General features: G+C 57.3%; 1 protein-coding gene across 4 annotated transcripts in view; it reads left to right on the top strand.

Moving 5' to 3' along the window:
• ROBO3 (roundabout guidance receptor 3) overlaps window positions 1–15,473 on the top strand; it is a 233,677-nt gene that overhangs the window by 102,957 nt on the left and 115,247 nt on the right. The window lies entirely within an intron of this gene.

Genomic DNA, 15,473 nt, shown 5'->3' with positions numbered 1-15,473 from the left:
CCCAGGTGTGCAAATTGCCCAGAGCCGCACCAAGTGCCCTTGCTGATTCCCTCTGCTCAGTCACTGTTCTACCCAGGAGCAGCAGGTGCGTTGTTCGCTCTACTCAGCAGCGCGCCCCCGCCCCATCTGCTCCACGGGTACCAAGAGTCTGATTCGACCTCTCCCCGTCTGGCAGCCGGCCGGTGGGTGGGCGTCCCTGCGGCAGGGACTCCCATTAGGAGGTGAAGTCCCTGCTGCTCGCAGGGCTGGCCTGGAGGATGAGAGGGGCTGAGCAATATTCTCTCCGTCCCCTGCCCTCTGTGCTGGGGCTGCAATCAGTTTATATTTCTCTCCTCCTCTGTCCAGCACAGATCTTCCCCTCCCAAGCTCTGGCTCTTCCTGTGGGGTGCCCTTTCCCCGTCCAGTGGCGGCGGTGGGGCTGAGGACACTGTCCCATGCTCTCCTGGAGTCTGGGTTCGTGTCCATGCGGGGCTGCCTGGACACCACCTCAGCCCTGTCAGGCCTGCCTTAGCACCATTTCTGCAGCTGCCCCTTCGCCTCCCAGAATCCATGTGGAAGGGGAGGGGCCCCCTCCCCTTGCGTCAGCTCAGGGTTGCTGGCTGCTCCTGCCAAAGATCTCTTCCCTCTGAGCTGACACTGGTCCCCATGCCGCTTTGTGGAGGTACAATGGCACCGTCAGCCGCCCAGTGCCTCCTAAATCCAGATGTAAATCCTAGGCCCGAACCACCTGTGGCCACTGAAGCACCCATGTCACTTCTCATCAGTCGGGGCTGTTAACTCTGGTGCCCAGCTAATTCCATGGTGCCCCCTTCAGTTCCTCTTGTGCTTTCCCTGGGACACAGGGGTGCTTGGTGCCTGCCCTGAAGCGGTTTCCGAATCTAAAATACATGTTAGCTGCACGTTGTCGGAGGGCTGCAGCGGAAGGCTGGACGCAGCCTGCAAAGGTGAGAAGGACAGCCAGTCTGCCAGCAAAACTGTTACAGGGAGAGCCCACTGTGCGTGGCCCAGTGGACTGCATGGTTCCTGAAAGGTGCTGACTTCGACTGTTTGTGACGTCAAGTTACTCAAGCAGGCTTCTTCAAACTTGGCTTCTTTTGTAGATTCATTGAGGCCACCAATCCAAGCAAGTTTGCAATGTGTTACTTAAGAGCTTTTTTTTAACCCTGTTCATGGTTTAAGCAAGCCTTGGGGCTCTCCTGAGCTCGTTTGTGCTCGTGGTATGCACAGTAAACTCAGATGAGTAGGAGACTTTCCCTGGCGAGGGGGGACCTAAACCATTGCCTTCTTCAGGACTTCACTCGCTCTTCAGTGAAAGCTCAGGTTTCTGTTGCTAGGGATTGTGATGAGAGCCGACACAGTGCCTCCTTCCAAGTCTGCAGACAGAGCATGCTGCTGCTTGCTGATCTGGGAAATGGCAGCTGGGTGAGATGAGCAAGACTCCAGTCAGTTCTGCTGCTCCTGTGTTGGACCTGCGGGCCGCCAGGAAGCTGGATAAGGCCGTGAGCAGCAGCAGAGTGCCAGACGCTGAGCTATTAATGGAGGAGGAGGTCACGAATAGGGGGATTAGAATAGGGGAGCCCCTCCCTCCTGTTCCATTTCCAGAGTGGCAGCAGCTGGGAGGCCCGAGGGGAGAGGCTCTCCCTTGCAGGAGTCCAAGGGAAGGTGGGCATTGGATTTCGGAGACCCACCAGCTGGAGAGTGCAATGGAAACGTTGGATAGTCCGTGCGCAGGGCTCAGAGACCGCATCTGGCAGGAGCCCCAGCACCTCCCTCCCTACAGCTGGGCTTTGGTCTGTGAGCATTGCCTCGCCCTTGCTGTTGGGAGGGCGTGTCTGGTGAGCCCTTCAAGCCCTGGAAGTGCACCCTTAGGGTAAAGTACTTGGACCATATTCAGCCTCTGCCTCAGGGTGATGAGTGCCTAGGGGTCCGGCCATGCTGCAGCTGGAGTGAGCCTCCCAGCCTGGGTAGACCGATTCGAACTAGCTAGTGCTCTAAGGGTGGCCATGACTTGGGCTGGCTTTGGTGGCTAGCCTGAGGATCCGCTGGTGCCGCAATGGCCATGCTCTCTTTCTAGCCCCGCTGGAGCGAGTCTGTCCATCCCGGCTGGGCGGCTTGCTCAAGCTGCAGTGTGGACGTTCCCTGTATGGCCTGCAAGCCCACAGGGATCACTGGTGCGGCTGGAAACTAGGCCCTGTTGGTTATAGAACTGGGGACTCTGGGTTCCCCGCCTTTCTAAAACAACGCCGGTTACAGCAGCGGTGGGAAGACCTGGGAGTTCAGGGCAGGGTTTTGTGCCAAGCCTGCTCCCCGGTGTACATTCGTTCCCGTGCGCTCCCAGCTTCCCTACGTGTGCATTTAAGGCTGGAGAAGGAAAGGAAGTCTCCATGGAACGTGTGCTCACGTATGGTTGTTCGTGCCCGTGCTCATACGGATGCAGTGTGGTGTTAAAGGCTGGATATGCTCCACAACCTTCTCTCCCACTGCTGGGCAGAACCACTGAACCTAGTGTCCGTGTCTTTAGATCCCACGTGGATGAGAATGGGGGTCTGAAGGGGTGATGCTGAGGCTGCACTCCCCGGTCCTTGCAGTCTCGTAGAGCGACTACTTTGAAGCATGTAGCCGTGCCAGGGTGAAGGATTGGCTGCATCTGGGGTTCAGGATAATAATACACTGATCGAGTCAGTTGTGTCCCTCAGGGTGGCTCTCAGATAGAGAAGGCCCAAGAAATGGGTAAGTCGACTCGTTCTTTGGGGAGTGCGGAAGCCTGGGAAGCTAATGGGGCCTCGCTGTAATCTGGGGCTGTTACTAAAATCACTTGCCCATTCTGGTTATTTTGTAGATCCATAGATTTTTTTTTTTTTTAAGCCTTTCTGATCATCCCATCTGACCTCCTGATTCCTGCAGCAGTCCTGCCCCCGGTGCTTGTTCCCTTCTGGCTCTGTTCACCCAGTCTGATGCAAAGACTCCAGGTGACGCAGGGGGATGTGTGCTCCGGTGTCAGCTGGTTCTGCTGTTGGAGTAGCCCAGGCGAATCCCATAACTCGGTAGAGCTGACAGTCCTTGCTGTTGCTTTGAGATGCCGTTGTCCGAGAGTTTGCATGGACGCTGCCGAAGGGAAACCTTCAGACAGACTGTTTTGTGCTAGCGATTCTGAACGGCTGGCAGAGTTCATTAGTGGAGCGAAAGGTTGGCTGGAGGAGGAGCAGTGCGAGAGCCTCCTACTTGGGATGCTAATTGGACAGTCACAGAGTGCAAGCCGCTGGCTCCAGCAGCTAGCCCCGCTGGGAGCAGGCCTGCCTCTCTTGCCGTAGCTGCGCGTGTTTGAAAGGGCGTCGTTCTGTTAACGAGAACTTTGCTTCCGTCTGGGTCTCTGTGACCAGCAACGGCAGCAGTTTCATCACTATCGAACTTTGCAAACCATGGCAGGTACGTTTATAGCCTTCTGGGATCCTAATGGCTCCCACATGTGGCTAATTGGAAACCTGTTCTTCTCCCTGTCACCTTGAAACGGCTTGTGTAGGACCGTGCAGTGACAATTTGGCTGCTTTGCAAATGTGCCCTCAGCTTCCTCTCTCCAGGTGAGTCTCTTTAAGAGAAGGCAGCGTGGAGCCCAGGTGCTACATGAGGGAGCAAGGTGTCTCCCACTGGACTGGGACCCAGGAGACCTGCTGTTGATGCCTAGCTCTGCCACAGACTCTCTGTGGGACCCTGGTCAAGTCACTTAGTCTCTTTGTGTCTCGGCGCCCATCTGGCTGGGAAGAGCCAACCTTCCTTTCTCCCACCCTTTGTCTTGTCTATTTAGATCACCAGCAATTTGGAGCAGGGCTTGGCTCTTTCTCTGTCTGTGCAGCACCATACCCAATGAGCCCCTGCTCACAGCTGGAGCCTAGATGCTGCGGTAATACGGTGTCTGGTCTGAGGGAAGAGAGCTGCTAGCAGAGCGTCACTAGTTCCTGTGCCCAGCGACTGCAGTTGCTGCCCTGAGTCGGGGTTCCAGGGTGACGTTCGCGCTGTCTCTGGGTGTGTGAAAGGGGGAACGTCACTTCTTCAGCCTGGCGACGGACCCTCCTCCCTGGCAATCTGTGAACTCTAAGGCGGAGTAAAGGATCCAGGCGATCCTGAACTCCTCGGCGGGGAGGAGATTATAAACAGCTGCCAGGTAGGCGATGCCCCTGCTGGAATGTGGCTTCTCTTTGCAAACCCAGTAATCGCTGAAAGGGCTGAAGCAGCAAAATAGCCAGTTACATCCTCACCAAAGCTCCAGAGAAGCACGTCGGAGTCTCCACCCGGGGCTCTCTGCTGTCCCAGCTGCCCAGCTTCTCACCAGCTGCTGGGCCGTCCCGAGTCTGTCTGACAGGAGCGGGAGAGCTGGGGCTGAGCGGGGTCGGCCATGCCTTGAGAGCGGCCCTGAGCCAGGTCACCCTGGAGAGTCCTGATTCCTCTTTGTGATTAAAGTGCCAGTGGATCTCTAACCTTCACCCAGGCTTAATTTGAGCTAACTTGGCTATTTGGATAGCCACAGCCCTCACGGGCCAGGATGGTGAAGGAGTGCTGCTGAGAGGTGCCTGTCTGACAGCTCTCTGGTCACCCCACAGACCCAGCCCTTCCAGCCGGCGTCACCCCTGATTGGGGGATACTGGGGTGATGGGTGGTGCACTCTCCATGGCTCAGGCATCTCTTGGCCTCTGCTCGCTATCTGACTGTCTCAGCAAAGCGCGATGGGGAGTTTGTGACATGGGAGCTGGGCCTGAGAACCACCAAACTCATCTCATCTCAGGGCCACCCAGCATCGGTCAGATGGGAACAGCGTCTAATCCTGGCTGGGCTGGATTCAAACCGGTGACCTGCAGGGTCCCTCCATAGCACCTTAGCAGGGCCCTGAGGCAGCCAGCGTGTTCGGGAAGCCCCAGTGGGAGAGCTGGGACACAGTTGTGTTCGGGGTCTGGAGCCATGCCCTCAAGGCTTTGTCCTGGGCACCCTGACAGCTGGCTCATTCCTGGCACGCTGCCCCTCCATGGCCCAGCTCTGCTTATTGACATTGGCAGTGATTTTTGGCCCACTGCGTCTGCCTGTTATCCGCGCCCAGCTCCCATCGGTGGCGGTGGTGCCACGAAGCCCTAATCCTGCCAGGTCTCTTTGGACACAGCTGCTCGGCCTCTAATCGCTCTTGAGGAGGAAAGGGAGGTGCTCTGTAATTCTCCCTCTCACCGTTGGGTTTATCCCGGATTTGCTGGAGGTTTCCGGCAGCACTTGATCGCCCATGACGCAGGGAAGCTGCTGTTCCAGTATCAGTGGCAGCCTGAAGGTGTCTCCGGGAGCCCTGCAGGGGGTTCATGATGGCAGCGTAACCCGCGCTGTGCAGTGCCTCCTGCAGGCAGACGGCGGCCCTGGGTTCTCAGGAGGCCTTTGGGGGGGTTACGGGAAATCTGAACTAGAAGCCACAAGGAAATTCCCATTCCGAGCGGGACAGGCTGAACTGCAGCTCCCAGGAGTGAATGACCCTCCCAGCCAGCCTCAGGGCTGCCAGACTGGGATTGCCGGGGCGCAGGAGAGAAGCAGGCTGTGATCTGGGGCACAGGAGGATCCAGAGCGGGGTCAGGTGCAAGGGCTGTAGGGTGGGGCATGGGAGTGGCTGTGACTGCTCTAGCTGGCAGCCTGGTCTCTCGGCTGCTGATGGGAACAGCCCGGGGTGGAGCCGGGCACTGGCCTGCATGTGTCGGTGGGCAGGTGATGCCTCCTTGCTGTGTGAAGTCTGGGCTGGGGCTGAATATGTTGCTGCCCTTAGATCATTCCGCTCCCCCAAACACACTTTTGCGGGGAGGGGACAGCAGCTGGGCTGCAGCCCTACTCATAGTGGGAGGAGGGCATCATTAAAGGAGCAGACTTCCCCCGAAGCTGCATGGCCAGGCCAGGGCTGTGCTGCTGCACCAGGTCCTGCGGGAGATGGCAGCTGCTTGGAGGGCGAGGACACTGCCAGGCTGGTGTGTCTCAGAGGCATTCCTCCAGAACGAGCGCCCAAGGCCTGTGCCTGACGCTGGCCTGTTTGGAGTGTGGCCTCACCCCCAAGTGAGCAATAAACAAACCAAGCTAAGCTCAGCCCTTCTCCCCAGGCTCCTCCCTCAGGTCTGCTCAGCCCACACTCGAGGTCCCCTCTCTATAGGGATCTAACACCAACTCTGGGATATCTGGGAGTCACCAGAACCCACAGGCTGGGGTGCTGCAGGCAGACACTGCTGGCTTGTTAGCATCTGGCTGGAGGAGGGAAAGGCACCCGGGATTTAATTAGTCAAACCTTCTCTTTTGCTCACAAGGTGTGTCGTCCAGTTGAGCATAGCAGCTCGTGAGCTCGGCCAATTCAGGAAAAAGCATTTCTGCACAACGGACTGGGGAGGCACTCACTTCTGGAAACCCCCCCTGCCAGTGCAGGCGCGTGTAAAGCCTGCTGAAAATACCGCTGCTCGCTGCCCTTCGTGCCGCTGCAACAGGATAATGCCTGCGGGTCTCCCCCGTGCGGTGTGTATTTCAGAAAGCAGCTCCCTTTTAACGCAGTGAAATTTGAGGCAGGCCAATTGCAGCAGCATACGGTTGAGATGATTTTGGTGGGCTGTGGTAAGTTTAGGCCTTCGTGTGGGTTGTCGTCATTTTAAATTGGAGCCAGTTTATTTTTCAGCTCCTTGTTGGTATGACTCAGTGGCTCTGCTCAAGCCATGCAGCCTCCAGGGACTCTGCGGTCACTGGTGCTTGGCAGCGTGCATACGGCCCCTCGGCTGCCCAGGGCCTTGCTGTGCTGGCGAAGGAAGGGTCCCAGCCCGGACGGGGTGGGCGAGGCTGGGCGCGGGAGAGGCTCTGGAGGCAGGTGCGGTGTGAGTTGTGCAGCTGAGCCGAGGCTGTGAGCCGGGCAGCTGCAGTATTGGGCTGTTCCAAGCAGGCAGCTCAGCGCACGAGTGGGGCTGCCCTGCCTCTGCCTGGGTGTGCCTGGGGGGAGACACCAGCCCAGAGCAGGGACAGGCCGGCCCCATGACCTCACAAAGCAAAAATGCTTTAAGTAAATATTTAGCCTTGGCCTTGCCGTGGTGCAGGGGGATGGGGGCGCTTTTGTTTCCTGTATTCCCAGCTGGAGGGCCGTGTCCGGCATCTGACCCGCTGAGGGAGGCGGGAGCAGCGGGGTGCCTCTGCTCTCCGCAGCTGGGAGCCCTCTCTGACGCTGTCAGCCGGGCCCGACAGTTCAGCGCTGGACGAGGGGCTGGGGCCTGGCTCACGTGCCAAGGAGAATGGCAGGCTGAAGCCAAGCGCTGTGTGCCTGAGAGAGGGAGCAGGAAGGGCGGGGCCCAGGTGCCATGCATTCTCCCGGAGCTTGGCTCGTCTGTCCCCTGTGCACACCTGTGCCAAGCGCTGCAGGAGGATTCACCGCATCTGGGGCCGCTGGAAGCAGACAGAGGCGAAATGGGGCTAGTGCAGCATTCGGAGCTAGCCCTGACGGCATGGGCCAGCCCCGCAGAGCTGCTGTGGGATCTGGCAGTGCCCGGGGGGGGCGGTTCTGGTCCATGCTCAGTGGGGACTGTGAGGTCCGACAGTCCTGCAGGGCTAGTGCGGTGCTCTTCCCTGCCTCTGGCCAGTCTGCTTCTGAACGCCCCAAGCTGTGGGGCTCTGACCACCTCCTCCTGGAGGGGATGCTGCTGCCTGATGCATCTCGCTTTCAGGGCGTTTTTTCCAGTGTCTTAGTGTGAACCATGTTACTCCCAACTCTTACCCTAACTGATCCTTCTGCCCTTGGCCTTAGCACTGCTGAAATGCCTGTAGGTTCCCATCGTGTCCCTGCCATGCCCTACCTGTCTGTCTGCTGTGCTGGCTTCCCCTTGTACCTGGCTTCTCCTGCCCACGGACTGTGGGTCCGATGCTTTCCGCAGAGGCCTTGGTTGCTTTCTCCCTGGTGGGAGCTGTGTTTCTAATCTCTCCGGGTCCCTGTGCTACTTCATCCATCTCACAAGTTTCCGCAGCTCCTCCCACTTCACCTCTGTTGTCTTTTGCTCATTCCGCAACGAATAGAATATGAAGAACCCACCCGGGCACTGGGCTGTGTGGGGGAGGTGGGCCATGTAAAAGGAGCTACTGCCTCCAGATGGTATCAGACGGCCGTTTGCTCCCCTCCCTGTCTGTGACATACAGTGCGCAAACGACCAACCGCTGCTTCCTGCAGGACCCTCCCTGCAGTTTTCACTCCACGTGGCCATCTTCCGGTGCAGGCCTGCTTGAATTAATTTGTCCAGGGTGATGTGACTTGAAGAGCAATGCTAATGTATCCCACGTGCAGCCGCTTCACGGTAGAACTGTGACGTTACTGACTCCGTCTGGCAGAAGCTGTTCTTCTCAAAGCCCTCAAATCTGCATCTGCTTCCTATTTCCTGGCCCTCCTTTCTCTCTCCCTGGGTTTGTTCTGGTCTGTTATTAGCAGCAGAAGTTAGAAGCAATTGTCAGGATTGTGCTGCTCCAGGGTTTGAAAATTAGACCACCCCCAACCCCGAGCCCCGCACCTCCCAGCTGTCTGGTGTTTCCGCAGGGGCCTTGTGTCAGTGAGCTTGTGAACAGGCTTCTCGTCGGGCAGGAGAAGTGGCAACAAACACACTTGAGCTTGAAGCAGAAAATGAGTATTAAAGGCTGGTTCTCGGCTATTCCCAAAGCTTGTCTGTCTCTCTGGGCCGAGTGCAGAAGCAGCCTGCAGGGCTTGTGTAGCTGCTGGCCCTGCGCTCTCTGCCAGGCTCGGAGAGTCACACTGGGCGCTCTCCTCCTCGCACGTTCTCTCCACCGGTATGAGAGGCTTTGCAGGCTGGATGCAGCCCTAGGGGATCTCCGTGCCTCCAGCCATCATAGCAGAGGGCATCATTCTGAGCCGATGGGACCCACTGGGCTGGAGCGTAATTCTCGCTGCGGCTCCCTTCCTGCTGGTGAGGATGCTGGAGCAGGAGAAAGCCCAGCATGACTCTCAGATGCCTGGCTGAGTCTGCAGGGCTGGTGGCTAGAAACATGCCTGCTTCCCTCCTCCCAGATCCAATATGTGAAGCCAAAAACTTTAGGAGCCAGAATGCTATTGCTAGAGCAACTTACTGGGTGAATATGTCACTAGGCAAACCCCACTGCTTCCCCAGCTTGTTCCAGTCCCCTCCGAACAGTCCCTCCTTCTGGGGTGTCCTGTGAAGGGGGTTAGCACCCACACTGTACTAAGGCTCTGTTTAGAAAGGGTTCATGCATGGCTGAGAGCTCTTTTCAAGCGCAGAGGTGAGCAGTAGGATGTGCTCTAGAAAGCTATAAGCAGCCTGTTGGACTCTCACCACTGATGAACCGTTTATTAAAACATCTATAAATAGTTTATTAACCTGGCGTATCTGGGCCATGAGTCGGCAGCGTGCCCTCGTCAGTGACAGCATTAATGCACAGTGCGAGCACTGCCCTTCCCCAGGGGCCCAGCTCACTAGCCTGGGGCCTGGCTTTAAGGCTGCATCTTGCCCAGCCCCGAGAACGTTGGTGCTCAATCAATGTGGTGTCTTTTGTGTGTTGTGAGAGGCATGTAACGTGCTCCTGGGGGAGCCGCGTGATGCACAGGTGGAGGGACACGCTCCCTATGGACCGGCTGGTTGAATAAACATATGGCGAACTGCTGAGGATGATGGCTTGGCACAGCTGCAGACACCAGCTTCTCCTTCCAGCATGGGACAGTAGGAAAGCTAGTGCTCTCTCTTGCCATGAGAGACGCAGAGCCCAGTCCCATCCTGGGGGTGTCCCTGGGGCTGTGTGGTTGGCAAGTGCCTTGGCTGCCGTTTGCCGGTGAGATGCCAGCGCAGCTGGGAGGTGCTGGCAGGCCCCCAAAGGCAAGGCAGTCAGTGACTGTGGGTTTCACAGCCATTTTGTTTCCAAGCAGATTCTGGGGATGTTTTTCAGGCTGCTGTGGGCTCTGGTGGAAGGATATGAGATCTGGGAGCAGGAGGGCACTCAGGAACAGAGGAAATAGAGAAAAGTGGGGGGTGGGGAGAGGATCAGGAAGGAAGGGGCCTAGAGTAAGGAAGGGGATGTCAGCAGGCATGGGGGGGGAGCAGAGGGGAGAATGAGGAGTTGTTGACTGAGCTGGCTCGTCGGAGGCCTGGGTTTCATTGTCTTCTCTGCAACTGACCTTGGGCAAGTCCCTTCCCATCCCTCCCACTTTGTCTGACTTGTCTAGTTAGGATGGGATATTCTGAAGTCCCCGAGTCACTTGGAGCATGTGGATCAATGAGACCTGTTCTGAGGAGCCTGGGAGCTCCTGGAAATCTGACCCTAGATCAGAAGGGACTGTCTGGGCACTCCCGTAATGTACAGAATTAACAATAAAAATGAGGGGGTCCAGGTTCTCTGGAGTTAACGCTGAGTGTTGGAATTGGGGCAGGTCAGCAAAACGTGGATTGCTGCTGAACACTGCGGGGGCTGCAGCCTGCCCTGGTGCCGGCTAGAGGGCGGTTTCACTCTGTGGATCTGTGTCTCTGCTCCTCCGTCTACATGGGCCCAAGGGTGCCCTTCTCAATCTGGTTGTTTTAAGGTGATTGAATACCCCGCCCCTTCCCCAGTGACCCAGGCAGAGAATCTAACGCTTCCCTGGTGTGAGCTGGCCAGTCGGTAGCCGAGATGGGAGCTGACAGCTCACTGCTGGTGAGTCCAGGTCAGACGTGCTCTGTCCATGGGTCAGCACCACAAACTGGGCTGGGGCTCTGGCTCACAGTTCCTCTGTGGGGTGGGAGGTGCAGGAAGGAAGTGGCTGCAGAGTCAGATAGTGATGCTGCATCTTCACCAGGGGCAGGCTCTGCTCTCAGGTACGCCTTGGCTATCTCCCTGTCTTCAGTGGGGTTTGGGGGGGGGCTGAGGGCAGAACTGGGCTCAAAACCACGAGCTGAGTTAACAGCTCCCCTAGGGGTTCTCAGGGCTGCATGGATGCAGCTTGGGATGGCAGTCGCAGGGGCTCTTTGGTTTTCAGGTGTATTACAGTATCCCCAGGGTTCCCCGCTGGAGTGCGACCCTTCGTGCTGAGCTCTGTGCAGCTGCTGGGGTTGATGCAGACCTTGCCAAAGAGCTGGCAGTCTAGGCTGCGCACGCCCACCTAGCAATGCCCCACCATGCTTTAGCCAGCTGATGATTTGGCGGGCTTGAGGCGGACTCTGCAGGGCTGCCAGGAGGAAGAATCAGAGCGGAGCCCCTGTGGCTGCAGAAGCAGCTCGGAGACACAAGCAGCAGGCTGGCTGGTACGGGCTGGTGTCCCACAGAGTGCAGCGGGCGCTTTCAGGGCAGAGGAGGGAATGGGCCATCTCACCATAAGGGGCCCATGAGCAGGGAGGGAGCAGGGCTTGGTGTTAATGGATCGGGGCTCGGGGGGTGGGATGCTGAGGAGGGGACGAGCTGTGGGGATGAGCCGGAGACCCTCAGCTGACATCTATGGCAGGGACCCAGTGGGGCTCCAGGTAATGGCTGTTCCACAGCCCGACTGGGGACCAGGCTGCCTGCAGACTCTGGAGACATTTCCAGCCAGCCAATTGTTTCTGAGCCGGGGCCCTGGCATGGGAGTCCCTGAGCAGGAGCCTGGTGTCGACAGGGCCGCCGGCCCTCGGATGTCTTGAGGCTCTTTTAAACGGACTCATGTACAAACACACTTTCTGATAGAGCCCCTTTAAACAGCCTGTCCCAGATCGTGTCCACAGAAGTCCTTCTCTGCTCAGCAGGGTCTCTTGGCTCCTAGTGCGGGGTGAGTAGATGAGGAAGAAACTGGCTAGACAGGGCAGATAGTACCCCAGTTCCACGCATGCTGCTTCCTAATGTCCAGCGCGAGCAAAGCAGATGAGTTAAGAGCTGTCTGTCTCTCACCAGTACAGCCCTGTCAGGTGTTCCCTGTGACCCTCCATGCCTGGCACAGGGGGCCTGGTCCATGGCTGGAGTTCCTAGGCATTACTCCAATGCAAGAATAGCAGGGGCAGGCTTTGCAGACAGCAACGTGACTGGTTGTGTTAGGTGGTTGATGTTCCTTTAAAAACACCAGGCCAGTTCACCAGACCAAAAACACCAGGCCAAAAACCCTGGCCGATTCACGTGGCCAGGGATACAGCTTGTTTAGGGTCAGCGGAGCCCTTCTGGCCCCGGCGTTGTAATCCATGGGCCCGGCTGGGGATGCTCACAGGCCGTTGGCATTGCTTGTGGTGAGCCAGGAGAAGGTGGAGGGAATGGGGTGTTAAAAGGTGTCTGCCCTAAGTCCTTGCCCTCAGTGAATCTCCATGCACTCCTAGCTAGCTCTGCACTTCCGGCGGGGGCGGGGACCAGAGCTGTTCACTGTCTCAGCCTTGGGCGGCTGGGAGGTGCAGGAAGGAAGTGGCTGCAGAGTCAGATAGTGATGCTGCGCTGTGCAATGCTCTGTCTAAGGTGCTGAAAGCGTCTACGGGATGGGCTCATAATCGCTGACTCACAGGATTCGCACAGTCTGCAGCGCCCCTTGGGCTCTTCTACTCCGGTTGCACAGCTGTCTGGCGAACGGGGCACACCCCACACGGTGAGGCACCCGCGTGTGACGTGCCACGTCGCCTGGTGTCACGTGACACAAAGGGGACCCAACAGACGGCATGTTGCTTAGGTGCGTGTGCAGCACTCGGGCAGGGCGGGATCCCGGAGAACCGCCCCTCTGCGGTGCCTTAGCCAGCTACCCAGATACCTCCTGCGAATGTGTCTGTTTGACTGACAAGGTCTCAGCAGGAAGGCATGGCTAGTGGTGTGGATGCCAGAAGTCTGGGCCAGCCCCGAGGCAGGGGGTGGGGCACCGAGGTCTCTGGCGAGGTGGGCAGAAAAGGCATTTTCTTGGGGTTTTTGGCTGATGGTTACCACAGCCCTGCCAGGTTCTCCCTGTCCCTTCTCCTGCTGCTGCTGTCACACACGGTCATCAGCCCGGCAGCGCTGAACTTTCAGGGTAATTATTCCTTGATAGTAATCGGGGGTTAACGTTAAATAAAAACAATAATTTCTCCTTTTGTGGGGAGATGAGGATCCCAGCAGGAGCGGCGGAAGCATCCTAAAAGTGGGGGGAGCATGGCCCCCTGCCACCCCATTCTGGCACCCCTGGATCCCAGCATCTCTCATCCCTCTGCAGATGCCCCCTAAGGGACCTTTCAAGTGGTGAGGAGCAGATCACGCGCTGTGGGTCTGACATCTGCTGGCTGCCCCAGTGCAGACTTGTAGCAAGGCCTGGTGGCGTGTGAACTCCCCTCCCCCACTGCCTCCCTGCCCACCCCACCGCACTCTCCATGAGCCATTTGCTTCTTGCCTATCTGCTGAGACTTGAGCACCGGTGCCAGGTGCACGGTAATTTCATGCTACAGACACTTGCCCCAGAGAAGCTGGACTGAGACTCCAATTCACTGATCAGCTTAGACGTGACAACTGAGTTCCCTCTCCCCTGAGCTGGGCGTGATGTTCTCGGTGTTCTGACAGCAATGGCCACGTGCAGGGAGCTGGGCTGGCGTAGTAGGGATGCCCCGTCCTAACCGGAGTCCAGACTGTGACTCTGCTGGGACTGACGTGCCAAAGACTGAGGGTGCAGTCTCCAGGGCAGGTTGCAGGCATTGCATGCTCTCAAAGTGGCTATGCCATGAGCCGGAGACTGGAAGCGTCTGGAACAGTCGAGAGCTTTCCCCATGAATCCTATCAGGAAAGTGAATAAAATGCTCCTGTCTGAGCATGTCCCAACCAGCCAGCTTGCTAGGCTCTTCCTGGGAACTAGGGTAGTGTGGTTCTCTGCTGCCATGGAGCAAACGGGGCAAGAAGGCTGAGCAGGCTGTGAACCTTGAGGGGCCATTCACTTGGCCTAGCCCGGTGTGTTGGGCCCATAAGAGGCAGCCACTGCCCTGCTAGCTGGGGGAGCCTGGATTCCAGCCCCTCTCTTGTAATGTCCCCGTGGGTTTGTCCTGGCTGTGGGCTTGCCCTGACCTCAGCAGATGATTGGGCTCCTGGTGTGACGATTGCCGTGGTAAGAACGGCGTCCTGGTGGAAAGGTTTTGAGGCTCACGCTTTGATCTCTAAAGGGCAGGAAGCTGTAGGGCAGCCAGCCCAGGGACAGTGCTTGGAACGCTGAGTTCCTAGGGTGACTCCTCCGGGCACACCTGTGCTGTGGTGTGGTTTCCCATGCTGAGTGTGAGCCAGAGCTAAATATAGATCCAGAGCCACGAGCTGCAGACAGCTCACTTCCACCAGGGCTCCTGGCAGCCACCCAAGGACTTATCAGTAGTGGTCTGCTCTTCCAGTCTCTTCCCAGGATCCCTGTGCACTGGCCCCACCAGCCTTGCGGCTCCCCTTCTGCCCCCTTCCCCAAGCTGGAAAAGCTCCTTTCCCCATCTCTGAGTATGGGCTGTAGCATGTTCTCCCAGAAGGGATCAGGAGAACTTGGCTTCAGTGAGACAATAGGTCAGAAAGCGAAACTAATGATAAAAGGAGCAACGCGCTCCCCGGGCCTTGGGCCCCAGGACTCCAGCGCGCAGAGAGGCCATCGGGAAATGGTGTAGAACCCTGGGAGCGTGAGCCTGTCTCTCGGGCGTTTAGTGTTCTCGGTGCTGCCCGGGTAGATTCCTGGAGTCCCAGCCCCCTGCGATGGGGTCTCCGGGGTACAACCTGGAACTGGGGTGCTTCTGTGCCCCCTTAACTCTCCAGCCTGGGCTGTCTCTCACAGTGCTTTGCTAGTGACAAGCAGCAAACCCCTCCAGGTGCTGTTACCACTCAGTACAGCCGCATGTGGAGTCCCACACCCAGCTAGCTCGCATGAATGCTCCCAGAGCCACTCGTGAATCACACAAAGAAAGGCACCAGCCAAATCCCCCCAGCTCCCCAGCGTTACACCCCAGAACTGTACTGTCTTGCCCTGGTCAGAAGCCTGACCAGCATAAGTTTATTACTCAGTCCACCCCTCCCTCAATGTGGAGAGGTTATGCACCAGCCTTTGTAAACTGAGCTGAGATTGCCCAAGCTCTTCAACCAAAACACACTGTTTTAGGTAAAATATAAAACAGATTTATTAACTATAGAAAGATAGATAGATTTAAGTGATTATAAGTGGTGGGCATAAAAGGTCATCGATAGTTACCAAAGAAAATAAACGGTAAGCAGACAGTCGAAATCTTAAATCTTATTGCACTAGGCAGTATTTGGATCAAGCCCACTGGATGTTACAGTTCTTAATACACAGGCTTTTCCCTTAAGCCTGGGACCAGTCCCCTCAGCTGAAGTCTTTGTCTTCCCAGCATTCTTGTTGCTTCCAGCATAGGTGGGGGAGGAGAAAGGCCATGGCATGATGCCATTGTCTCTTATTTTATACTCTCTGACCACATGCCTGGAAAACACCAGCCCAGACGTGTCCTGGTGGGCTTTGCAGAGTAACAGGTTGGAGCTATCCCCCTGGTGTTGTCTTCTGCAACCGAGTCACAGAGTTG

The sequence above is a fragment of the Lepidochelys olivacea genome (genome assembly GCF_965140295.1).
Source record: "Lepidochelys olivacea isolate rLepOli2 genome assembly, chromosome: 22".
NCBI lineage: Eukaryota > Metazoa > Chordata > Testudines > Cheloniidae > Lepidochelys > Lepidochelys olivacea.
Note: the sequence above shows the minus strand (reverse complement) of the source record. Positions and strands in the feature narration are given on the sequence as shown.